This window comes from Ranitomeya variabilis, chromosome 8 (genome assembly GCF_051348905.1).
Source record: "Ranitomeya variabilis isolate aRanVar5 chromosome 8, aRanVar5.hap1, whole genome shotgun sequence".
Taxonomy (NCBI): domain Eukaryota; kingdom Metazoa; phylum Chordata; class Amphibia; order Anura; family Dendrobatidae; genus Ranitomeya; species Ranitomeya variabilis.
The window spans coordinates 66,149,621-66,155,620 of record NC_135239.1 but is presented as its reverse complement, the minus strand read 5'-3'; the positions used below and the strand labels follow the sequence as shown (position 1 = coordinate 66,155,620).

The 6,000-nt window shown below is 47.0% G+C and overlaps 1 protein-coding gene across 5 annotated transcripts in view; it reads left to right on the top strand.

Annotated features, from left to right (window-relative positions):
- Nucleotides 1-1,066: 1,066 nt before the first annotated feature.
- PRRC2C (proline rich coiled-coil 2C) overlaps nt 1,067-6,000 on the top strand; it is a 117,925-nt gene continuing 112,991 nt past the window's right edge. For 3 of the 5 annotated variants that reach the window (XM_077278513.1, XM_077278514.1, XM_077278511.1), the window contains exon 1: nt 1,102-1,410. The gene's annotated coding sequence lies outside the window, so the exon portion shown is untranslated. Of the gene's footprint in view, nt 1,411-6,000 lie in introns of all 5 variants that reach the window. The other 2 variants (XM_077278512.1, XM_077278515.1) reach the window with 2 other exon arrangements.

Genomic DNA, 6,000 nt, shown 5'->3' with positions numbered 1-6,000 from the left:
TTCCCATAGAAAACGAGTAAGCCCTCTGCCAAAGCAAGAGTGCAAGTGTATGGGGGGGACAAGGGAGATGGCTGCAGGCCGAACGAGGATATGTCTGAGGGTAAGAGCACACGACCGTCTTCTCAGCCGAGAAAAGAGCACTGATTTTTGGGATCAGAGTGGGATCAATTTTTCTCAGACATGGGGAGAAAAAAAAAAGTTTCCACATCTCCTCCATTCTCTCAGTATGTGAAATTAGGACTGCACTCAGATGTCATCCGAGTGCAGTCCATTGTTTTTCACTGACCCATACATGGACGATTTTGGTCTGACACTTGGATCAAAATCTGACACGTCTCGGATTTTTTTCCTCAGACCACTGGAAAGAATCTGACATATGTACAGCCCCATGGGATAATATGGGCAGGAGCACTGATGGCACGCGTCCAAGAAAACCGTCCATGTACACGAGGCCTCTGTTATATACAGGTAAGGACACCTTAGGGCGGCCGTATTTTTGGCCGCAGGTCACTTTTCCATCGCGCCTGCAGTGTATAACCTGCCTCCAATCCTTTTTACCCCTTTTGTGAGCGGCTTGGAGTCACATTCTCCCTGTAGCCTGCCCCACGTTGCTGCCCTGATTATCAGACCCGGTCTGTCACACATGGCCTGTCCCTATTATACGCCGTCAACAAAAACCCCTTTATAAGGAATTGTAAGAAATAGTTGCTTCCTACAGCAACCAATTAGATTGCGTCTTTCATCTTCACACCTTCCATAAAACAATGAAAGCTGGATCCTGATTGGTTGCTAGCCTTAACATACAATTATTGCAGGGTTTCTTTCCCGCTTCCCAATATTTGGGGCCGTACATGATAATTTGATCAGGACTCTACACACTACAGAAACCACCATAAATCCTGACCAAACGTACAAAGCCATACACCAAAAACGCCGAGTCCCGTGTCTATTGTGCACCGCTGCCCACACTAATCATGGCGGACGAACAATTAGCTACTGTCCCCAGAACGACCATCGTCATACGCGAGAAATAGCGGGCGCCATCTTTGTTACTGGCAACTTCCGCAAAGCCTCGCTTGACCACGCTTGTACGGCTGCGTGCTGACGTTGTCCGTTGGCGGTCGGCCATCTTTTCTGGCGCCGGGGGTCTCGTTCTGTGGTGTGAGGAGGGGAAGATAACGGGAGTCCGGGCTGCGAGTAAGTGCTTGCGGCCTGTGTGACTCCGCGGGGTGCAGCGTGAGGTAACGGCTGAGGCCATTGGGGAAGGGGAAGTGAGCAGAAGCAGCATCCTCCCGACCCTCACCATAAGCGTCATAACTCCGCGCCGCCAGCACCGCCATTCACTCCGCTGCCGGGAACACACCGCTCTGAGCTCATTCTCCGCCGCGGGCAGGACGCAGGAACACCCAGGTGAGGCCCCGCCGCCCGCGCCACGGCTCACTGCCGCCCGTCTGCCCGTGCTCTGTGTGTGCGGAGGCCGGCGACGTGCAGGCCGCAGGGTCCCACATCCTGCCGAGCACAGTGGATGGAGGCCGGGCTCTGCACCTTCTCTGCAGCGGAGCCTGGCTCGTGCGATCGATGTGATATCGATCTGCTGCGATCACCACCTCATCGATCTGAGCAGCGATCCTGCTCCCACATTATAGCTGCCCAGTGATCTATTAGATCCAAGATTTGATGATGCAAAACCGACCAGATTGTAACAATCAATGGATCTTCATATACTCTGATCACAATGGGCAGTGTGGGGGTCTCAGCAGATCTCGGCACTGCCCTGGGATCCACCACTGACTGATGCTAATATGATGGAAGAAGGAGCCATCAGCATCTGCTCTGTGGATTTCCTCCGCAGCGCGGGGTAATGGGACGGATGTGATCACACCTAGATCACATATATATATATATATATATATATACACACACACACACACACACACACACACACCTCTTCTAGTGTTCCTTTCTGATTTATCATATATGATACATTTCCTCCATTTATTGTATAGCACCAGCATTTTATGGGCCCATCTGCCATGATTGGGAGGGGGTGGGGGTCTATGGTTCGTTACAATGTGGCCATGATCTGGGGAGAACAGTGCGGTAATATTTATTCCCTTCAGTCCCTGAATATCAGGGGTGATGGGGCCCTAAGATCAGCAGATGGGACAGGACCTTGTCATCTTTGTCCCAGGATGGCCTTGGGTGTTCACAGACCATCAATAAACAAAAGGTTTCAGCTCATTATCTTGACAATGAAATCAGGAAGTGAGCTAATCACTGTGCAGGACCTCTCTTTGTGGTGTGAACCAATAAGTGGGGTCCCCTGTGCATCATTTAACTGATCACCTGCCAGACGGATGCACAGTGTGTCCTCCGCTATATTCATTCATGTCGGGTTATCTAACACCTCACCAATTAGATTAACTCCCCAATTCCTAATGGCTTGTGTCCACTGAACACTCTTCCTTTGTGTTTATTCCAAAAGGTTTTTATTTGGAAAGGTAAAACTGTTTTCTTAATCTATTGTGCACAAATTGCTTGTTTTCTGAGCCCTCCAAATTTACATTAGGGTTTAATATTAGGCTGTCGTTCTTATATGTATTGCCTACGTCAAAGTGAGCCTTTGGCTGGCATTCACCTACTTGGGATGGTTTGAGCCACACATTTTGAGTATTGGAAATCACAGCAGGCTGCACTTTTCATATAAAGTGGGCAACCGCAAGAGAAACAAGCTGTGATATATATAAAATTTCCCATTGCAGCATACTGTGCGGTGGCAAATCTCAGCCGCACATACTTGTGACTTAGCCCTATGCATACCTCTGACACGCAGGCCAATTGTCTCGTGAACAGAGCTAACCGGAAACCATTAGTCGGAATTATTGATGTACCCGTAGTCAGCGCTCTTACCTCCACACTGGGGATTTGCAGACAAATCTGACCGGTAGCTGCAACTGTATGAAGCAAGTTCTCATGTATGAGTGGGCTTCATTTAAATCTGCTGTTCAGGGCTGGGATCAGATCACATTTATGACTTCCGCTTAGCATTGGCATTTTTGTATGTATATGCTGTGTCCTTAGGGTTTCATTGTCCTCCGCCAGTTTATTATACATTAGTATACTGTAAAAAAAAAAAAATGTACACTGTGAGGCCTTTTTTGTTCTATCACAGTAGGACTGTATTAGTAATGGCTGTAAAGCAATTGACAAAGATGCTGTTTTTTTCCTTAAACATATGTATGGCTATTTTTTACAGACTTGTGTTTAACCTGTAATGTCTCAAAACGCTGTTGATCTGCAGATTAATTTTGTTACAAAGCTCCTCGGCTGCTGCACTGAAAACCCGGCTGCCGGGAGGAAGTTAACTTTATTCGCTCCAGCTTTCAGTAATAGAGGTGCAGCTTCTGTGACCGCTCGGTTCATAGTAACCACGCTCCGGAACTGACTGACAGCCAGCTCAATGTTGCATCAGTGCGAAGACACCATCACGTGTTTCTCAACGCAAGCAATGAATAGCCAGGCTATTCATTGCTTGCGTTGAGAAACACGTGATGGTGTCTCCGCGGCTTTTCTACATGCATTTGCATATTTCCCATAAGGGATGGGGCAGTGTTCTGGATCACTGCGTTGAGAAACACGTGATGGTGTCTCCGCGGTGTTGGATGTTTTGATCTCCCCGAGGTCATTCATCCTTATGTATATAGCCTTTTCACTAGGCACTGCTCTTAATAGCCAGTTTCCTACTCCACACTGATGAGGGGCAAATACCCCGAAACAGCTGTCTGTGGATGGATACCATGTTTTGGCATAGGTGGTTTTCCTTTATTGGATGCTGCCCTTCCCGTGGTTGGTCCTTCCCGGTGAAAGACCTGGCTATTCATTGCTTGCGTTGAGAAACACGTGATGGTGTCTCCGCGGCTTTTCTACATGCATTTGCATATTTCCCATAAAGGATGGAGGCAGTGTTCTGGATCACTGCGTTGAGAAACACTTGATGGTGTCTCCGCGGTGTTGGATGTTTTGATCTCCCCGAGGTCATTCATCCTTATGTATATAGCATCAGTGCGGAGACGGCTGTTGGACAGTGCTGGGCCGTGGTTACCAGAGCTGTGGAGTTGGTAAGCCAAACCTCAGACTCCTCAATTTCCCTGACTGACTCCACAGCCCTGGTCACTACTGAGCATGTGCATAAAGTGCAGCACAGATTCATCTCAACTAAGAGCTGAGATCCTTAGATCAGAACAGACATTTATAGGACATTTCATAACTTTCCCAAATATTTATGAAAACATAAAACTTAAAAATTTATGAAAACATAAGAACCAAATTTATTACCGTATTTTAGGAGTCGGTCCGTTTTACTCCGACTCCACAGCCCTGGTGGTTACATCCACCACTCACTATGTGACAGAAGCCACACTTTCATGACTGAAAGCCAGAGGCTGCCGAGAGGAATCAAGTTAAAGGGACTCAGTTTGAACAGTCATTCTGTGCTGACAAAGTCCCGCTGCTCAGAGCTTCGCGGCCTGGCCGATCATTTGTATACACCTTCACACCTGCTTGTTTTCCCTCCATCTCCACCCACATCTTCTTTGACAGCTCTGGCTTCATAGGAGCAGAGAAGGGTGGATATAGATGGGAAGAAGTATATAAATGATTGGACGCACCGTGAAGCACCAAGCGTCTACACTTGGTTTGAACAGACATTCTGTGCTGACAGTCCCATTATTTTCCTCCTGGGAGTTTTGTAACACTGTTAACCTGCAGATCAACCTCACATCTGCAGGATAACTGCATTTTGGGACATGGTATAAGAGAGATGCCGTAAAGTGGCTACCAGGTACACATAAAATTGGCCTTTTATGCGCTAAACGCTTTCATTTTTCATATTTCTAGTGCAGTAATGCAGTTCAATTTCCGTGTTTCATGTTTGCATGTGTTAGCGCTGCAGTGTGCTGCCTTATTTGCTTGACTGTATAAGAGTTGGTGACTCTAAGGTTCAGCACCTGTTCACACTTAATCTATGTTTGGATGTGACGGTCAGTTTTTTCAAATGCGTTTTGGGACTTGACAGGTTCCATTTAAAGAAGCCATAACTTTTTTTTTTTCACTGGAGAACCAATTTATCACCTCTCGTAACTGGTAGTTTGGAGTACAACCACTTGGACTTGAATCAATCAGGGAAATAGGGAACCTTTATCCCTGTTGTATTGGAGCAAGACTGCATGTTCCTGACTGTTCTCCATGAGGCTGCCCGTGAAATGGAAGCGCAACACTCACAAGCCCATAGGGAATGGATGCAGCGATGGTTGAGTATGCGCACTGCTGCTCCATTCTAAGGGCTTATTCACATGTCAGTATTTATATGCCAACACCTGGCAGGAGTGGAACTGACAAAGAAAAACTTTAATTGGAAGATTGTGTCTACCGAACAGGTATCAATCCATTTTGTAGTTTATTTAAAATGGGGAGATATATATATAATTTTGGTTTCCAGCCGTGTTGGCTGGACTTGTGGGTTGATCACAATCACTATTTCCCTCAGATGAGAGAAAATATGCTGGGGTGACCCTAACCAATGAGTGGACAGTGTTGGTCACAACTCGATAGTGCTTGTGGTCCAAACTGTCAATCAAGCAGGAGAGCCCTGCAGTCCCTAGGAGGATGGAAAACAGTGCACTCCTGAAGAAAAAAAAAATGATGTAGCATCCACCTATAATTTAATAACCAGCAAAGGCTAGGCAGATAGCTGCAGGCTGACATTAGTAGCCTAGGAAGGGGCAATGGATACTGGCCTGCTCTCAGACTAAAAACCTAATTTCTCAGCCGCCCTAGAAATATCACATCCATAAGATGCGTCAATTTTGGCACTTAGGCCGCGGTCACACTTGCATGTGCAATGCGAGAAACTCGCGTATCAATACCCGGCACATATGCCGGCTCTTGGTAACGGAGCATTCAGCTGCATAGAAATACATGGAGCCGCACGCTCCGGTCCCG